The 21,009-nt window shown below is 38.6% G+C and overlaps 1 long non-coding RNA gene across 2 annotated transcripts in view; it reads left to right on the plus strand.

Annotated features, from left to right (window-relative positions):
• Nucleotides 1-21,009, plus strand: part of LOC128898483 (uncharacterized) — a 114,506-nt gene that overhangs the window by 42,241 nt on the left and 51,256 nt on the right. For both annotated transcript variants that reach the window (XR_008462855.1, XR_008462854.1), the window contains exon 2: nt 1,144-1,248. This is a non-coding gene — a long non-coding RNA (uncharacterized LOC128898483). The remainder of the gene's footprint in view (nt 1-1,143; nt 1,249-21,009) is intronic.

Below are 21,009 nucleotides of genomic sequence, written 5' to 3' on the forward strand. Positions count from 1 at the left end.
AGATGGGGAAAAAAAGCTTAGGTCACACTGCAGCTGCAGTCTCTTTGGGAACTCAGATGGAAAACACAAGCTATTCTATACAGAACTAAGACCTAAAAATGACACCTGATCAATTTTGAACATGAAAGAAAATTGTAAAAGCCCCACAATCTTTCATAATGTCTTGCAAGTTATGATCACCCTTGTGATGGGCAGACAGAAGGATGTTTGGTTAGAACCCTGTCCTGTTCTGGAAAGTCCATAAATCCATGTTTAACTCTGTGCATATGATTAAGTAACATTCCCGTCATGGCCAGTTAAAGGTGTGTTGTTGCCTTACCTATTTGAAGAACGAGTATCTTGGTTCCCACAGAGAGCCAAGAGGTGTAATGTATTCTCAGGGGCAGGGAGGAACTGCTGATTCCTTGTTTCTATTTTGCTTCCCTGGATGTCCTCACCAGGTGGCCTACACAATTCTGTAAACTTGCTCTTAAGACAACTTAGCTCCTAAGGACACCTTGATGTTGCAAGTAACCATGTGTTTCCATAATTAATTATAATTGAGCTGATGGGTAATTGGGAGCAAAATTTTAATAATTGACAATAGACTTAATTTTAAAAGTAGGATTCCATCAATGAATTTGATTTTCAAATGATGAGGGTATTTCTGCAATTATCAAACAACTATTTTTGCAATTATTACATGTATTTTTTCCTGGGTTCACACATTTCTCCTCTATAGCCATGTAACTAATTTTGAAAATCCATTTCCCCTGAGCTAAAATGGGAGGGAAATTAAACAAGCAAGAAAAAGGAGGAAAGAAATGGAAATGTGTAAATGATGTATTTCTTTTAAAGTGCTAAAAAAAAAAAGGTGAAAGACTTGGAAATCAGGATTTAAAATCAAAACCAAACAAAACACCACTTTGTAAAATAAAGTGAATCACAAGCAGGAGAAACTGGAAATTATTAATGGAATTGCTTTCCAGCTTTCCTGCCATTTTATCTTGGCAAATCGAAATACCAAATTGTGTCAGCATAGTTCTGAGATGGACATTTAGTGTCCATGGAAGAAAGATTCTAATTTGTATTGAATTCTTAGACTTAGAAATATGCCCTTTCCCAATGCCAGAGAATCAATCATGCACTTTATTGTTTTTTCAGCTTTCTCAGCAGGGAAGATTTGCCTCTTTACACTGGAAGACCCCTGTGGTGTGTGCGTTTTAGAACATTCCCACCTGCTTTTGACAAGATGGGTGAAATATATCAGTAAGTAACACGATTTTGACATAGAAGTATGTACTCAGGAATTAATGAATAAGAAAATTCACAGTTCAGTTTGAACAAACCTATGACTAATAATAATTCAGTCTTAATAGATTATTATTTCAACATTTATATACTCATAAGGTCATGGAGTCTGCTCAAAATACCCTTCAGATTGTGTCTGAATTCTGATCTTACAGGGACTTAACAACTTGGTTAATTTTGACCATCAAACATGATCAGAGAAGTCTGTTTTAAGCCTGCCTTGAGAAAGAAATATGTGGACAATATATTTAAATGTTTCATTTCCATATGGTCTGATCCAATGAAGTCAAATTAGCACCTGTGCGTTAAGAGAAATGCAGCCGAGTGCTCAGCTAGAATATTTCCCCTGAAATTAGGATCTGAGGTTTTTTGTTTTCATTGCATCCTCTAAGTTACATATACCATATCAGTTGTAAGAGATTACATTTGAGTCCTACCATAGTTTGGAGTTCATTTTTTTCCCCATCTCTGCTGTTCAGCAGGGAAAGGAACAGTCCTTACCAAGTCACAAAAATATAATGCCCTGTACAGCATGATCTTCTGTCTTTACTTACCTGGTTATAATAATGACAAAATTGTTGGGCTCATCAGATAATAATCTGTTTAATGCACTTGGAATGTTGCTGCTTTTATTGGGATTGATTGTTTCCAGTGGGACTAAGCATTAGTAAAGGTAAGTCTTCTGTCATCAGGGACTAATTAGGACAAGCGCAAAAGAAATAAAGTACAATAAAAATTGTTCTTACTATTCTTAATCTTTCTATGTTCTGAGCCTAACAGCATGCTCTGTTTCTTGCTTGTAACATTACCTATCGTAAGACTTTTTTCCTTTAGCCATCCTTTTTTCTATGCATTGACACAAATGTTGCTTTCAGTGGGGAGCCACAGTTAACGAAAACCCGGTAGGTAAACATTGTAGTGTCTATTTGAGGAATGTAGCCACTGCCAAACAGCTTGAGGTTGATTTTTCCATGGTGACTTTACCTGAACATGTATTGGAAATTTAAGGTGTATGCAGTAGCTAAGGAGGAACTATATTGGTTATTTCATTTTCAGGAGTTCAGATAGGAGAAGTCTGAATTCTATGTAAGAATAAATAGGAAAACACTGCTGTAAAGAAACAGAAAAATAGCATAGTTTTTGTGAGAGACCTCAGTGATGATTCTTTTACCAGAATCATTAAACCTTCCTGTAATTAAGTGAAAAGCCTGTAATGTTCACATACTCATCTCTGTAGGAATTCCTGGAATATTTTGTTTAGCATGCAGAGGCATAGCTTAAATTGGCCAATGCTAAAAGAACATTGTTTTATTTTTCACTGGGGACTTCTACACAACACAGGCTTTCTGTTTGACCTTTACATTTTCTTCAGAGGACAAGAGGTTGAAGTCTGCAGGATAACCAAAAATACCCAACGTGGCACAGCTGCTCTGGAGAAAACCTAAACTGCTTTTGAGCACAAGAAGTAGTAAACATCTGGGGATCATTTGAAACTGTAGCTGCTCACTCACTATGGAAGACATGAAAGAAGCAGTTAATGTTTCATTTCTGGGCAGGGGATTGATCTTTATCACCACTTTCCCTAAACTGTATTAATAACAATCACCAGGGACAGAAGTACGCATATTTTAAAAGGCAGCAGTAGTTGCCCCAGGTCACAGAATTAAAGGAGGAATCTGAATCTGAGTTTTACTTGTTTTCTATCCAGAAGCATGACCCTCTTTTATTGGAAATCATTTTTGTGTGAAGTTTGAGTGAGACTTCTAAGAATACATGTAAACAAATCAAGTTAACAAAAAGAAAGACAAACTCTCTCCTGTAAGCCTTCTAAAATAATTCTCTATTGTACCAAAAAAGCCCTGCCCCAGGCTATTAAGTTTTAATTTAAGATAGAAGTATCTGAAAAGGCAGTTCTTGCTTGCTAGAACATTTGTTCTAGCATTTTTAATACCAGGTCACTAAGGCTGCTTCTTCCTGTGGAGGCAATAATCTCTACAGAACCCTGTGCTCCAGCCACCCAACATGCATGGCTGCTTTGTGTGGAAATCAGATAGAAAAGTAGAGGAGAAGGGGTGGTGGTCTGCAAGCATACTTGGTGAGGCTGCTTGAATCTATTGGTATGTAGTATCATTGTGGGAGTCCTATGCTCACAAGACCATGTAAAGTGGGACAAAGGTGTCCTCAATTGTGTGTTGTGATTCTGAGTCTTCCTGTATTGACTGGAAAATAAGGAGAAAGAGGTGGCATCCAATTCCCTCCAGCCTCTTTGTTGAAATACTATTACCATGGAGCAAGTTGTCTTAGGAATGACCTATGTGCTGCTCAGCAGCATCTTCCTTCTATGACATAAGGTCTTATATGTCATCCATACTTCTTGGAAGCTCATGTTAAGGATGGATTAACACAGCAAGGGTCTTCTCAGAAAGGCCACAGAATTTCTGTCCCTGGAGACTCTCAAAACTTGACAGGCTCTGACCAACCTGATCTAACTTTGAAACTGACTGTGCTTTGAACAAGGGATTGAACTAGATCCAGTAGTTCATTCCAACTTAAATTATTCTGTATTTCTGCTTTAAGTACTAGAAACTGTGCATCTCAGTAGCAGATCTGATGGTAGAAGTAATGAGTATTCTTGCTGGCTGCAGAAGCCAGACCCTTGGTCAGTAACAGCTGACCAAGAGGCTGTCCCCAGCCTCTGAGCTCACCAGGTTACATTCCTGCCTGTCTTGGTCAAAAACATTTTAGGTCCAAGTGCAACTGTAAGGCATTGCTGAGCTCAGAATTCACCTATAACCACTTGATGGCCACTTGCCCTTCCATGGGCGAATCTCCAAGGAGGGCAAGATCTAGTGTCCTTCCCAAACTGGAGGAGCAGTGGAAGATAAGGATCATCCCTTAGAGCTCTTGTCCCAGGGTAAAGCAGCTGCTTTTCACTTGCAGCTGCTCTCGAGTGTCATTCCTTCCTCTCTAGCTCTTGGAAGATGTGCTGTGTTGCTCTACCTGTCTTTCTTACTGTTCATTCCACTCTCATAATGTAAATGAAACCTTCCTTGTTCTTTCTATGCAGAGACACAAGATCCAAGGGAAAAAAACTTGGGAATCTTCTGCTTTTTCTATGAGTGTAAATGAAAATTTGGGTTTATGCCATGGAATTCTTATTGAGGAAAGTGTGAGATGCTGCTTTTACTGATGTGACAGACTAATGCAAGTACTAGTCTAGATCTGTAGATGTTCCTCTCTCCAGAGCCTGAACTAATTTATGGAGTGAATCTGTCATCTCAGCAATCTAACATACCCTTTGGGGCTTTATGTATCTTGGGGATGTTTTCTTAGAAAAACTTTTACTTTCCTTAACTTTCAGATTGTAGTAATGCACAGATGTCAAAAGCAAGCAATGCAAGATATTAATGATGTAGGAGATCATCCAAACTTTTCTTGACTGTTTTTAAAGAAACCTTTTCTGCACAACCATGGCATGGCAGATTTCCAAAACAGCATACTTGGGTCTTTCTGCTGTTACAGATGTTAATGGATGTTACTTGGTTGGGTCCCCCTGTGGTGCTTTGAAAGGGAACACTAGTCTGTCTCATAAACTGGTTTATTTCCTTGTTCACAGATTTTTTTGAGGAGTAGAACTACAAAAGCATTCTCTTCTATAAGATAGAAGCAAAGCCCACATATCATACTTCCATCCTTCCAAATGAAGGATGGATATTTCTTTGCTGCACCTGGAAAGAATGCCAAGATTTCAGCTGATAAAAGCTGGATTTCAGTAAAATCAAGAGGGGAACATGAAATCACTGAAGGAACAGACCCCATATAAACCAAACAGCACATATTAAGGAGAAGTTCTTATCTGTCACAGACTAATTGGCCGGGGCTTACTGTTTCACATCTCAGATCTGTCCCTGCTGTTCTGAGAATCTTGCGTAAAATAAATCAGTGCCAGAAACAATTTATACTTGTATGTGTGTATCTGTTTATAGATCACACTGTGGCATGCTTCCTATGCACCTCTTCTGTTTGCAAGCATCACCACTGATTGAAAACGAGGCTGTAAGCACCTACACCAGAGTAAGCAGCATCTGTAAAGTTAGACACCACGCTCATTCAACTTTATTGGGTCACATGTCGGGAAGGGTTTTGTTAAGTGCTCTATTATTTTGAAAGTCAGTTTAACGACTGCATACTATAAAAGTTAAAGCAATTATATGTGATGCATAATAAACAATATGACTTCCAAATGTTCACATATAATGCATGTCAGATTTCAGTTGAAAAGCAAAATAAAACAAATGCCTCAAGGTTGCAGTCTGCTCTTTAGAAGAGCCACATGTTGTAACCTCAGAACCTCAAAATATCAGCTGGTTTCTGTGCATGATCAGAGCAGTGGAATCCACACCATATTCTGCCCTTTATTTTCTTGAATCTGGCTGCAGTAAGGATCAGATGTGCATTTCTGCCAAAGGCAGTCAGTGTTTGATCTGCATACAGATCAGTGAGTTATCTATACATTATTTTTTTCTCATGCATTATCTCATTCTGACATAATTTTTCTTCAAGATGTAGCAAAGACAGATATGCAAGTAAGGAATGACCTTTTCTAAAATTCATCTGTGGTTACTTTTCTTACACTACTATTGGTAAAATGAAAATAGCTGTAGACACCAAATGAGATTGAGGACCACTGCACTCTCATACTGGAAGAGGGAGCCTTTTGTGAAACATTCAAAATCTAAATACTCTGGGACAGACAAAAGAAGCAGATTTACACCTTCTTCCTAGAAAAAAAAAAAAGAGTAGAAGTTAACAGTCACGATTGCCAAGAACAGAATAGCCCTTATCCAGAAGAACCTCTTGAGGTGGCCTGTAACTCTTATTGCAGCCCTTCAGTAGATTTCCATGTCCCACACATCTTTCCTATCCTATTTTCTGTGTACCTGCATCTGATGTTCTTATCCATGACTGCTATCCATGCTGCCTTTACCATAGAGAGTGCTAATTTTTTAATTATCAGAACTGTAGATGTAAATTACCATACTTACCTGAGCTTGAGCCATTTGGGAACTGCTTAGCTGTCCCTTCTGGCTTATCTTTTCCTTCCCCAGAGGCAGTGGCACACACCAAAAAAGGGCTAAAGGCAAGGATAGCAGCTGCCCCAACCACTGGATTCTGGTCTGTTTGTATTTATGAGTAGGCACTCTGAAATTATACACCTATTCAGTCAAAAAAAGTTCCAGAAAAGATCATAACATATAAAAAGGGCAGTAGCAAAGCCTGGCAGGACCAGGCAGATGTCTCAGACTGGACTTCTCTGAATTCTTCCTTTGCAAGTGAACCTGTTTATATGAGAAATATGGCCGCAGACTTTGAAGTTTTGAACACTTCATCAAAATGCATTGGTCATTATTCTACTGAGGCTTGCAGTATTTCTTATAAAGTTCTTTTGAAAGGTTTGAGACTTTTATTTGCATTCAAAGAAATGTTGTCATCTGTTCTGCAGCAAATCAGCTCCTGGGAAACTTTGCCACTATTCAGATTAGTTTCATGTAAATTGCTCAGGAATATTCCCTTCAGATAAACAGATGAACAAAGCATTTGAGTGTTACATTTGGAAACAAAACATTTTTTATGTTGAAATAAACTTTTATGGATGGAATTTTATTCAATCCAACATTAATGTGATTTTTTTTTTGGCAAGGCTGTTTAACAGTGCAAAATGAATGCTTGGAAGATTTTTTAAATTTTACTTCTTTGCTTATAGTGTTGTTGGTATAAACTGCTTTTGTTAGTTTAATCACAAGGGTGGGAAGAGGCCAAGCACTGGAAGATTAATATAAAACCTAGCTCAGAAGAATTAGTCACAAGAGAGCAACTTCAGGGTGTCTGGCACGTATCAGCATTTTATTTCTTTGTAACCAAAATATTGCACATGGATTCACAAAACACATTTGTTGGGTTTTCTTTTAAGTTTCATGGTTTGTTCTTGCTTTTTAAACCTGTGGTAGGTCAGAATTAATGGTAGTAATTTCCTTTGCTAATGACCTCAAATACATTCCTTTTAAACCCAACTAGATGCCTTTTTAGAAATGGGCTGGAAGCTTTTCTAGCAGTATCACAATAAAGTACGAAATGACACTTCTAAACTATGGATCTACATTTCTATTGAAAACTGCAGGAAGCAGCAACAGAATTGTCTTTTTAAACTACTGCAAAATATAGTGTTCATGGGCAAAAAATTATATGTTAATATGAAGACAGTCTTTGTGCAATGATGCTAACATCTATCTGAATATATGAGACTGTAAAAAAATGCAGTGGTTGCAGGAATGTAACAGAAACTTCATCAGGTTTTAAAGATATTATCACACATGGTTTCTTGATCAATCTTTCACCCTTTTGACAGACATGGAGAAATATCACAGAATGTTAGGGGTTGGAAAGGACCTTGAAGGATCATTGAATCCAACCCCCCTGCCAGAGCAGTATTATCTAGAGTAGGTCACACAGGAATGCATCCAGGTGAGCTTTGAATGTCTCCAGAGACGGAGACTCCACAACTTCTCTGGGCAGCCTGTTCCAGGGCTCTGTCACCCTTGCAGTGAAATAGCTTTTCCTTACGTTCAGGTGGAATCTTCTCTGCTCCAGCTTAGTCCCATTGCCTCTTGTCTTATCACTGAGAAGAGCCTGGCTCTGTCCTTCCAATAATTGCCCTTCTGTTCTTTTGTAGTGGTATATGCTGGTTGCTTGCTATCTGTATTTTGAAGGCTCCAATATGGTAGTAGAAGGATTTGTCAACGTTGTCATGAACCTCAAGGACATGTGTATAGGGGATCTCTCTCTCTGCAATACATTTGTGTCCTTGAACAGCTTGAAGGCATTTCCATACTACGAAGTTCCACAACTGGAGATCTTATATCCACTTATGCCACAGTTTAATCTGTAAAAAAAAAAAAAAACCCAGTTGTTTTTTCACTTTCATAAGTTAGTTTCAGTATTCAGTTTTAGTATTTAGAGCATATGAGCATTATTAATCAGATTCAGATTAAGTGGCAATAAACTCCACAGGCCTATAGGACAGAGGTGTATCAAGTGACTTTGTCCTACAACGATAAGGACAGTAAGTGACTTCTTACACTGTGCAGTTTCAGGGTGTGATGCTGTAATTGATAACACAGAATCTGCTGATGCAACAGGGGGCAATGGTAAAGAGCTTGATTCAAGTGAGAAATACTATACATTAGAAATCAAAATAAGCATTTTTCTCTTAATGAAAAGAAGGTCTTGGTGTTATAGGTGTGCTTTGGTGATGAAAATGCGCTATTTGAACATTAGTTTCCAGGTTTTTTTCCCTCCTTCCAAATGACAGCTTCATGTTTCATCAAGATCGCATCAACACTTCATCTTTCTAAGAAAGATTAATAGTGTGCCATAAAGTTTCCTGTGTGTCTGCATCTATCTGAGGAGCCTTTAAAACATTATCTTTTCAGTGTTTTTTTTTGACAACCCAACAAAAACCACAGTAGGGGTTTTGCCCCAGTGACCTCAACCAGTTTCTTTCCAGAGTCATAGCAGCTTGTTCTCTGAGTGATGTAGCACTGCACTTCAGAGGTAGCTGCTTTTTAATTAGCTTAGTACTGTTTGTGAAGGAAAGACCTAGAAAAAGGTAAGGGATTCAGTGAGTTCTTTCAAAAGATGTGACTAATAGTCAAAACTCTGCTTATTGAACCAATTACAGGCTTTAAGAGAACCTGAGGCAGGGCATCAGTGAGTGTTTATGAAGCATCCATCCCTACACTGTTGGGTTATTTTGGCATGAAGAGCAATCAAATACATCTTTGTTTCTCTCTTCATTGCTTCCATAGGGTTTTCTAATTAACAATGACTGAACATAAATTATTCACCTCTCCATTTTCTAAGCATGCAAGCAGACTCTCCCCTTGTTGTAGGTGTTAACATGTGAACTACTGTTTATGTCTATAGCATGTCAGTTTCTGGCATCTGCATAAAGACTGGCTAGGGTTTATTTTCAGGTACTGTTTACATAGTCCCTCTGGAACTTGGTTTAATGATAATTCTCTTGATTCATCTGCAGAACAAAACATCTTTTAGTGATTTTCTATAAATGCAATGATTGAAAAGTGAAATGTCAGTTAAATGCAATTCTTTACATTCCTTTGGCCACTGCCATTTTTTTCTGAATCACCCTTTGTAAAGCAGTGGAAACATTTTTCATGGGTATCTGGATAGCGCAACACACGCTTGGTTTTATTTAAATACACTTACTGTCAGGCATTTTGTGCAGGTGCCATCCTGGGGAAGCTTCCTGTAAGACACAAGCTTTCTGATGCAGGCCAAGTGCTACCTCTGGGGAATTCATGTCTATTAAGAGTACAGCTCTGATCTGAGTTTCTTAGGCACAGCCCATATCCCACCCTAACATACAATCACAAAGCATCCTTTCAACAGAAATCCCCACATGCATAACTAGTGTTTTGGAGTTTTTAACTTCATTTTTTTTAAATTAAGCTCATACTAATGAGGGTTTTATCATATTCCTGCAAGCTTTACTGTTCTTCATTTGCTCTTTAAACCTGGAGTGAACAAGCATAACGAGCGATGAGTGGGAGAAGTGTGCCTCCTTGTCAAGGCATTTTAGAAGAATAGAGTAGTAATCAGTCCATCCATACCACCCTCGCTCTTCCAATTTTCCTATCTTTACTGTGTCTTAAGCTTTGAGTTCTGAACTATTTTCCTCAAATAAGAAAAAAATCTTACCAGCCAGTCTAGGAACAAGCTTTGATGCTTTGAAGATTTCTATCTCATGATGGGCATGAGTGTGTACTTTCCATCCCAAGCTTCCAGGACCCAGCTAACGTTTGTTTATGTCCCACAAAGGCCCACAGACTCACAGCACACAAACAGAGCAAAGCAGGGACTAATCAGAACTGCATCAAAGGCCTTTTTGTGAAAATATGGACAATGCTATAAAACTAACTTTGTGTTAACCTACTGAGGAACAGAGGACAAGAATTGTGAATGCCAAAATATAGAGAGAAGCGTGAAAAGGAAAACTTATACAAAAGTAGGCAGACTGAATAAAACTCTTTATTTTTAAGCCACACAAGTCATGGTAATTAAATTAGGTCAGGCTGGCTATAAAGCTATGAAAAAGGGCTGTAACTAATTTAGAAAAAGACAGCGAAGACCTGAAAACAGACTGACAGCCTCCTATTATTTTTTTTATCTAATCAAGGCAACAAATCTTAAGAAAGAGGAAAAGAGAAAAAAAAGCCAAAACAAAACCCCACATTGATTTATCAAGATTTTCTCTTAAACCATTAGGATAGACAAAAGCACGTAGTCACATCTTTGATGTGTGAAGGTTTTCACATTGTTGTTAGTGCTAACTGAGGGTTACATGCATACAGATTTTACCCATGAGAAAAAAAAGAATAATTGAATGCCTTAAAGTTCAGAAAGGGGTGGAATATCTAACAAAGAATAAAGCTGATCTGAGCTTTATCATTATAGTATCATTTCACTGAATCATTCTGAGCATCCTTATCATCTGCTGCTATGTGAAGATAAATCCTAAACATCTATGAAAAAAAAAGACAATTAGACTTTTATTTAAAACTATTTCCTCATAAAACCTACCTGCAATTTGTGTTAAAACAATCCTTTCTGAAAAAGGTCTCAGCTATTTGCATCAGGTTCCATAGGATGTGAGAACTACCATTCTCAGAAGTTAAAGAAGGGAGAGATTAGGAGTCTATTTATAGGTGTGGATCCAAGCTCATTAAACAAGATTTAATATCATATTTCAGTTGATGTCTATAATAGTTTTTATTCGCCAAGTGATTAGAAAAATTAGCATTCGAAGGCTGTCTGAAGGGTGAAGAGGACTGTGTGAAAAAATGGGGGAAGGGAGCAGACAAAAAGCCCATCTTGGTTTGTGTTGGTGTTTAATAGCAAACAACCCTTTCCCACCCTGCTTGTCTTTTATGCCTGTTTTAAGTAACTTCTAAAGGTTTTTCAGCAGCAGATGACACTCAGCCACTGCATGCATCTGAAACAAGATATGGACTTTACCCTGTGAAGAAAATATTTGAGCTTTTCAACACAATTAAGGGGTTGCAATTTCTCTGTGAAAATGGAAACACTCTTCCTTTTCTACCACTAGGTCCCTGAGGGTGAAGTTTTGACCCTGGTGAAGTCAATGGAACCTTTGCTCTTTTTCTTTAACGTAAGAGTCATCCCTCACCCATCTTGCATTTGTGACAATGAAATGTGGATAGTAAAGGAGAAACTGTCACATTTGCATATTGCCATTTTCCAGACAATGAGAGACTTGGAGAGATGATCAGAAAACTTCACCATGTCAGAAACAAGGAGCAGGCAGGGAAAAAGCAACATTAAAAAGGAGGAGCAGGCAGGGGAAAAGCAACATTAAGCATTTCTCCTTCCATACTCTAGCCCTGGGTCTGGCTTGACACCTTGGAGGCAGAGAAAGAAGGAAGAGACATCATTTGAAAAAGGCCATAAGAGGGAGAGTAGAGACTGTTCACTGCAGGAAAATGTACTATAGAGAACAGCAGTCAGAGCTGGCTTGTCACTTTTTCAAAGTTGAACTAGTACCAGTAAGCAGGGCTTATTGCTGTTGGAGAGAAGAGGAAGCTCTCACCCATAACTTGAATACTCAAAGCTCTTTATCAATAGAAAGATGGAATTTTAGCAAGTAGTTGCAAAATTAATTAACAGAACCCCAGAGCACTGGCCTAAACACAGACTCAGAGGTCCTGAGTTTTTGTACCAGGAGTTGATGGCAAAATCTTCTCACTTCCTTTCATTTCTCCTCTCCTTTCCCTGTGCCCTTAATCCATCTTCCACCGCATCACTCACTGCTTACGATTCCACACTGTTTCATGCTCCTGCCGTCTCACCTCTGCCCCCTCTGCATATCTGCTGTCACTGCCAGAGGTTCCAGGGATGGCCCTTTGGCCCCATCCCAAGCCAAGCCAAGCCAGATCAGGACAGTAGAATTTAATTTCTCTACCTCATCACCACTGTACAAAGGGTCACTTTAAGTCATTTGTGTATAAAGAATTGCTAGCAGAATGGGTCAGCTCCAATGACACGGACATTTCCTATGGCTTGTGCCTCTGACTTTCCTCTGATTCAATTAATACATTGTGAAGATCACAATATTTTTCCTCCTATTTTTTTCTACTTTGAGAATGGAACACATTTGGAAATGTTTGCTGTGGTACTTACTGGAACAAGACATAGGGCAGAAACAAACCTACTCTATCTACATCATGACTAAGCTTTTGGTTTTGCCTTGGTATATCCTAATTTAAAGTGTCTTAAAGCCACTTATGCTTGTCATAATTTCACAAGGAAGGCAAGCCACCACTTTCATAAATATGTCTGACATTCTGCCTTACTCCTTTACTTGAGAGCCTATTTAAATAATTACTTCATGTGCTTAATGTTTAGTGATGGGCGGAGGCACCATAAGAAAGAGCTGTTATCAGGTGCAGACTCCTGCTAAAAATTGCTAGCCAGAGAGTAATACAGAACTGCATTTGTAAAGATAAACCACACAACCAGGTTTGAACTCCAGGATTTCAGCATAACAATTTACTGCTCTGTGCACTGTTCACATGTAGCCAATATGAGCCAAGGGACTGAATTAAACCTGCTGACTTCTGACAGATTGGCTTTTACTTATTTTTTTATTGCTTGTAGGTGAAAGGGGACCTGCCAACCTACTACAGATTACAGATCTACAGGATTTGCACCATAATGTCTTATGTTTTATTCCATTTTTTTAAAAAAGACTCTTCCTATTTAATTAGAAGCTGAACTATTATTTTTTTCTATTTTATTTATACTTAAGATAAACTGGAGAGGGCACAGAGTAGTGGAAGAGCAACAGCCTTTAGAAGCACTCTCCAAAATTAGTGTTTGTGAAATACTTTCCAAACATCTGCAGGAACAGTGCTACACCAACCTCCCAGCTGACTGGTTAAAAAGAGAGTCCTTTAATCTAAACCATGTTCCTTGGGATTTCGTAATGTAATTAATTCTTCATCTTCTTTTTATATTTTGCCAGTGAGAAAGCAACCAGTGGTTGTTACCTCTGAGTTGTTTGCACTAACTGTTTCAGTTTTGGCATGATGCTGTACATTTTCATTGCATGGGGATCTCCTCAAACAAAGGAAAATTATGAAACTGTCAGATCAGATTTCACGTATTGCTCTTGGCATTGCACTCACTAGACCTGGTACACAGTGCATTTTGAAAGCCTCTGATCTTTTATAACTATTTCCAGTCTTTCACACACATTTTAAAGGTTCCTCATCTGCAGTCACTGGGAGTATGAGTATTAAAACTGAGGTAATTTGGTTATTTTCTTTCTGTAATGATATAGAGTGAGCCATTACATCATAAATAATTTCCAATGTTTTATTATCCTTTCTGCTACACTTCTTATTGTTTTATTAAAACTCAGAATTTATTTCTTTAACTTTTTTTCTCCCCTTTTCCTGCAAGGGATATATAATGTTTTAGAATTTAAAATCAAGGTGCTTGATAAGAATAGATTAATGCAATTTGTTACATTTTCAGCCTCTTTGGTTTTTACATCAGATTCAGGCCTCCTTTAATTATGGTTTTCACTGTGATTTTCTAAAGGTGTTCTTCTATCTCAGTGCATCTTTGATTAGTTTTACATGCTTATATAAATAGCAAAAATATTTAAAACTATTGTTTCTGCATCACCGATATGCAAGGCAGTATGAAACAAGTGGGTTTGTGACTGCTCTCACGGAAGGGCAGAGTTAAGGTACTCAGGTACTGGTCAGAGAAGTGTGCCTATGGGAATGTGCCTCTGAAGAATAGGTTTAGAATGGTGAGCTCCTCCTAGATCTTATGGTACTGTAAAAGAGACATCAAGGACAGAAAATCCTTTTTTCTCCTCCCAGACTGCTGTGTCAATCTGAAAGCCTCATGATCATGCATTCACACCTCAATTGTTAACCATCCTGTGGGTTGGGATGAGTGTGGTTTCGCCACACTATTGTGCTCCTCCTCAGTTCAGGGAAATCAGCCAAACTGGAGATACATTGACCTTTTAAGGCTTAACTAGAAGGGAAGATCACTTGACACAAAAATCCTTTAAGTGTATTTATACACTGATTCCCCATGCCAACAAAATGGGCCACACAAAGGATTTCAGAGCTGAAAGCATGAGCCTTGACAACTACAGTCTAAATTAAATGAAGAGGCTAAGCTTGCTGGAGAACATTAACAGACAGAAATCGCATGTTATTTGTGGGATTGTAACTCAGCAATTGCTTCAGAGATCAATCATGCAGGACTGCTTTAGGAAAGAAGTAGTTTTATGGAACAATGGGCTGAGATGACAGATTATTCATCTGTCTTTTCTGAATGCAAACAAAACCATACTATCTTAAATGCTTGCATTAGAAACAACCTACATCCGCTTCTCCCTCCCCCCTCTCCCTCACTCACAGGAGCACTTTAGAAGGTGGAGTTATTTTGTAACTCTCAAGCTTCTAATTGTTCTTCTGTTTGTACTTCTGTTCTTGTACAGCTCACGGCAGTAAGAACAGAGTATCTGTGTTCCTGTTATGAATACAGTGGACTTTCTGATTGCAGCTGATACTATTTCCAAAACCAGTTCTTAGTGGCCTTTTCATCCTGTCTAGGAGATTAGCAACTTTCTTAGATTGTTTTTATCTTTTCTGGGATTCAATTCCTTCCAATTTTTCTTGGCCATCTAGCCTACTACTCAAGTTCCATCTGCTTTTTTTAGCTCATATGAAAAGTCCTTAGTTGCATATGTACCAAATGTTGGTCTCTTACCCCAGTGTTTCTTTTGACTGATCCTGTTATCAGTTCTGTAACCTGATCTTTTGAAATTTCATGTAGTGTATTCTGATAGCATATAATATTTCAAGGTAGTTATGTTTATTACTTAATACGTCATCCTGATGACACTAACTATGTCATCTTGCTTAGTGGAGAGCTCTGCATGAGGTGCAAGTAGAGTTTCCCTCAGTTTCTGTCTTCAGCACAATAAGTTTTCCTGCCTCTATCTCCTGTTTGATTTTTTTTTTTTTTTAAAGCAGATTACTATTACTTCTCTCCACACTGAAATACCACTGTATGTTAGTGAGGGTAAGTCTGTTATTCTTGCAAGGTAATGAGTGACTCCAACCCAGTGATATACCCAGTGGTATGCCTGGGTTGAGTTGGGACATGTTGAAAATGAAATAATTCCCAAGACATCAGAAAATAAACGTGCCTCTGAAAGAAGGACGTTAAAACATTTTTCCTTAATGAGGTTTCCTTAGTATTGCCTATGCTGGTCTTAACAACAAGCATAAAGAACCCATTGCCTAGAGAAACTCTGCAATTCATTAGCTACTTTTATCTTTATTCCAAAGAAGAAAATAATATGTCCAACTGCTATCTCCATCCAATACTCTCTGAAAAAGAAACAAGTCTTCAGCCAGACCATTCCCTGCCCTAATAACAAAGCCAAACAAAGAGAACTCGTGCATTAACTTTATTGATTCTTAAAGAAGAAAGCCTGTAATCCAACTAAGAAATGGTTTAGGTTTAGCAAATATGATAGATTTTGCTTTTACAGGCAAATACCAGAGCACTAAAGAAAGGAGAATACACGCAAGTAAGAAATATGGCAAGGTTATCAGTGAGCATAATGTAGAGGAAAGCAGTCTTTAATGAAGAAAAGGAAAGTGTCTTAGGAGAGGGCTCCTGTGTTTCACAGAACCCTAAGCTTTTCTGTAAGTGCTATGGGCAGAAAATCTGTGAGGCTTGTTCAGAGTGGTTCACCTTGTGACCAAGCACATTAGGGAAGCTGCTATATGGCACCAAATTCAGTATGGAGATTATTACAACACTTAACCTTATCCTCAGGTCAGGCCCTCCTAGATCCATTAACTGTCAATTTTGTTTCCTCTTGCTTTCAAAAGCCCTTGAGATAATCTGAAAATAAAGAGCCTGTTTTACTTCAAATCCTTTAGCATGGCTGTAACTTTGATCTCCCGACCTTCAGCAAATCAGGGTACTGTAAGAGCAGTGTGGTATCATGGTGGTACACCATAAGCAACCCCCTGTGATGCTGGTAGCCCCAGCATCTGAGACACCATTCATGTTATCAGGACTGTAGTCATGCTGTTAGCTGGTAGAGTTAACAATTTCAGCTGCAACAGGCAAGTAACATTCTTACAAAATAATGAGTGAACTTAATTATTTTTCATTTGTTAAACATTTCTTGAAAGTACTCCACCACAGTTTAGGAAGGGAAGAAGGAAAAGATTCACTTACCCAAAGGAATGGAAATGTGAATCGCAGTGGGCTGAACGAGGCATACATTGCACTGCAGCTGTTCTCAGCTGCAATATTGTCCTCCGGAGGCTGACATAGTTTTGAGTCTCCTGATACTGTCTTACTTTATCCTGGGATCCTCATAAAGAATTTGAAAACGGGTATTAGGCAAATAGCCTTAAACATGGCTCTCCTAGAAATAAAATGGGACCACTTACTTAGCCTAGAAGAGTGAAGAGTGAAGACCTTTAACTAGTAAGTACATATGAAGTATTCAGGTTGAAGACAGTATAGCATGCAATAACAGGATGACTTACCATCTAACCAAATTAATTGATCAGCCTTTCTTAAGACAGCAGCAAAAGGAAAAAAGCTTTTGTTTATGTTAATACCAATATCTATTGGTTTAATTTGCTATGATGTTTTAATACACTTCATTACTAGAGGGTGGTGTTTAATACAAGTCTCCTGGTATCCTTAAGCTGTAACTCTTGGGATCACCTTATTCCTTACAACTCTTCCTTTGGGTGGGAGCACTGCAATAGAGCACAGTTCAGCACTACCTGCCCCATTAAAGGAGCTTATATAGTAGCCTATAGGTCCAGTGGGAACCTTTGCAAACACAAAAATACTGTGGAAGACTGTGAGAATGCTGATGACCTGACATTGAATTATAATATTGCTTTAGAAAAATAAATACCTGTATAATATGGCAGAACATGTCAGGTTGGAAAAAACAAAGATTTGCCACTAACTATGCTGCATGGCTTTCCAAACCACTCAACCTGCTGCTTCACCTAGGTCTCTATTTTCTCCAAACCCTCCTCAAAATTTACTGCAGATGGGTACTAAGAATCTATAGGAAAAATCCTTCACTCTTCTGACAACATCTCTGTCTTATGACAGTCTTGAAGTAACTTTTCTCCCTCTCCCCCCATCAGGAGTAGTTTTTCTGCAGCCCAACATAGTTTAATCCTTTCTTACAAATAGCAGAGAAAAAAAAATTTATCGGCCTATCTGGGATAGCCAAGGGATGAAGTACCACAAAGCTGTCCATGAACAAGAGAGGCTTAAATCACATTTGCAATTGCAGGCACAGGTTCAGCTGCTGTATGAAGAGCCTGGACACTATTCTCAGCCCAGGTATTATTTTGCTCTGGGGGCTGATGGTAACTAACTGCCCAATATATCAGAATGAGACAGTTTTGTGTAATTTGGCTTCTCCTCTGCTATGCATTCATCAATACATCGGGAGGGAAAAGAAGCCCAGCTGAAAGCAAACGTGGGTGACAGCATGATTTGGAACTGACTGAAGGGTGGAGTAATGGGGCAGTGCACTGACACATTGGGGACCAGGACTTGGCTTGTACCACATCCTTTTGTCCCGCTCGCTGAGCAGGAAGGCGTGACAGATCCGGCTTCAAGACCCAGCTGGACTGGCTGTACCAATAAATCTCCTCTCACACTGGTGAACCCAGCACAGCACAGACCTGGCACTGGTGGCCGTACACTTGTACACCATTCATTTGTGCCATCCTGAACGCAGCAGGTTTACAATTCAATACTGGAAGCTGTGGGCTGCTGTCACCCAACCAAGGCTGTGCTGCCCAGGAGCCGAGCAGAGCCCTGAGCCATGACAGTGCCTGCAGCAGCTCCAGGAACTAGAGTAAACAAAAGCAAGTATCCTATGCTTTTCTGTGCTCACATGTGATAGCTCAGCTCTACATGAAGACAGCCATAGCTATGTCTAAATTACAGCACTGCTTATTTCAGAGCAGTACACAAGCAACCCAGGCTCTCTAGAATTATGACATTTATTATTTTATGATGTGAAGGCAGAGAGCTGTCCCCTTTGACCTTGACACAAGTACCTACCTACTTTTAACCTAAAGATGACCAGTCTAAATCTTACTGACTATCTATTTTTCCTGCCACTTGCTGTAATATACTAGTGACTCTACCAAGGAATTTCATTCTGCTGAATTTGGTTTCTTGCTCCTCAACTGGTAAATTCTGAGAACTGAAAGCCAGGCTTTCTGGAAATGTCAGGAACTGGGTTGTGGAATTCAGGACACGTGAATACAAAAACCAGTATTAGACATCTGTTCAAGCTGTGTTATTTTCCAAATATTCATTGGTATGGCTTGTTTGATCAAAGATAGTACATTTATTTCATTGGTAACAACTGTTCTTTGTCATGAAACATATATGAAGTTTAAAGTTATCCTTTAGATTGTTGCAAGTGTTGTTTTTTGTTTGTTTGCTTGCTTTTTGTTTGGTTTGTTTGTTTGTTGTGGAGTGGGGGTTTTTTTAATTATGAAGGGCTGAAAAATCCAAAATGGAAAAGAGGACTTTTTAAATGTGAAAGAAACGTGACAAGCATGCACAATCATTTTGAGACCTGACTGGCATTGCATAATGAATAGCATGAGAATAAATTATAGTGAACCAAAATCTTATTAAAGGATATTGAAAAGCATAAAATCTCCTTATTAAAAAGCAAGCAGTAAGACAAGTGCCAGAGTTAACCAAGTATCTCATTCGGTTATACACACCCTGAATCAAGACTGAATGTGTAAAGATATGTTGGTGTGATTTTAACATTATAACTATTTTCATTCAGTAAGAGGTTACAAAGAGATAAACTCTTACCTCATGAGAGAACATTTTTCACTGTATTATTAAAGCTACAAATCTAAGTAAATTTTATGCCGACTGTGAAGCATGCTTTGTGCATTCCTGGCGACAGTAGGTTAAAGCTCAAGATAACCACTTCAGACTGGCTGCATACTTTACTATTTTTCCCCCTTCACAGTTGTTAAAACTTTATAGAGCCTCAAAACATATCCAGATGGACAGTAACTGTGACTGCCACTTACGAAACCAGCATAATCTAGCACAATACACAAAGTAGGGTAAGTGTGGAAGAAAAACAAGTTCTGAATAGAGGACCTCCTTGGAATATTGGATCAGCCATCAGACACACCAATTCTGTTTAGACAGGCCTGTTATACACACCCAAATGTTCCGCAAAACAAAGCACACCCCCAACCTTTCACCACTGCAGTTCCTAAACACTTCTGCCCAAGGGTGGTCTTCACCCTGCTTGAGGCAGTATTTGTGCCTACATCTTTATTCACAAAATGAGGCATTGGTTTCCATAGTTTTTTGGCAAAGCAGAGACACATAAACCATGTTCTTTCTCTCAGAGGAATATTGTATCTTGGCAGTTTTATTTGGGTCTGACCTTTTTAAATATGCAATAGCAAAATATGAACAAATAGATCACTGTACCATTGCACTGTTCTGTCTCCAGCGGATTTCCCCGCAACACCTCCTTCAGCCTGCTTGCATGAAGCCAGGATTGTCCTACATAACAGAACTATAGGATAGAATTTGGTCAACACCGAACTATGGGTCTTTGAAGTTACAGTCTTTGTTCACTTGTTGGATGATGTCTGTTAAGCACACCAAAGAGCAATGTATAGTGGCTTCTACAGATACTTTGTTCTGGGCACAACAATAATGCATACATTTTTTGTGTACAGTACCTATATATCACAACAGGATGATTAGATAATGGAGCCATGAAGTAAGAAAGAAACCCCAAACCCTGGCAGATTTACAGCAACTAAATCTATAGCTTCATTCCTCACTCCAACTAGAATAGGTGCTTAATTGATCTGAATTCTGATGCCCACTTCTGCTTAGGCAGATGTTGACAAAGATACATCGGAGTGCATCAGGCATTCTCAGTTATTTCCTTATTTGTCATATTTCATGAATTCCAACTTACATGATAATATTTTTAAAAAACACTGTCTGGGAAACTGGGATTTTAATTCATGGTATTTCATGCCCTTCATGCCTTTTTTTTGCCCTTTCCTTTTGACTCGCTGTGGTCGCATTATGTGTTAAAGTCCTGGTGCAATGGTTCAAATTGATACCTGCTGCTTGTGGTGAGAGTGGGGCTTTAATTATATCATGCAAAAGGACAGTGTCTCTTAACACATGGTAGTAGTGCTGTGTTTTAGTTTGCTGTTCTGCACAAAAGGTTGATTGCCATATGTCTTAACAGAGCCTGCTCTTCTTTTCCAAGAAATTGGCTAATGGAGCTAAGATATTTTTTTTTCTTCCTTTCTTTTTGTATGATGATCAGAGATTGGCATGCAAAGTATTTAATTAAGCAATACGCAGCAATATTCAGAGCTAAGTCTAATGCAGTGTTGTTCACCTATCCAAAAGTAACAAACTTAATTAAAAGTAAAAATAGTAAGGCAAGACCTCAATAATCTTGGAGTCTTTTAACCAGCTGATACCCAGCGCTATTCT

Source organism: Dryobates pubescens, chromosome 24 (genome assembly GCF_014839835.1).
Source record: "Dryobates pubescens isolate bDryPub1 chromosome 24, bDryPub1.pri, whole genome shotgun sequence".
NCBI classification, from domain to species: Eukaryota; Metazoa; Chordata; class Aves; order Piciformes; family Picidae; genus Dryobates; species Dryobates pubescens.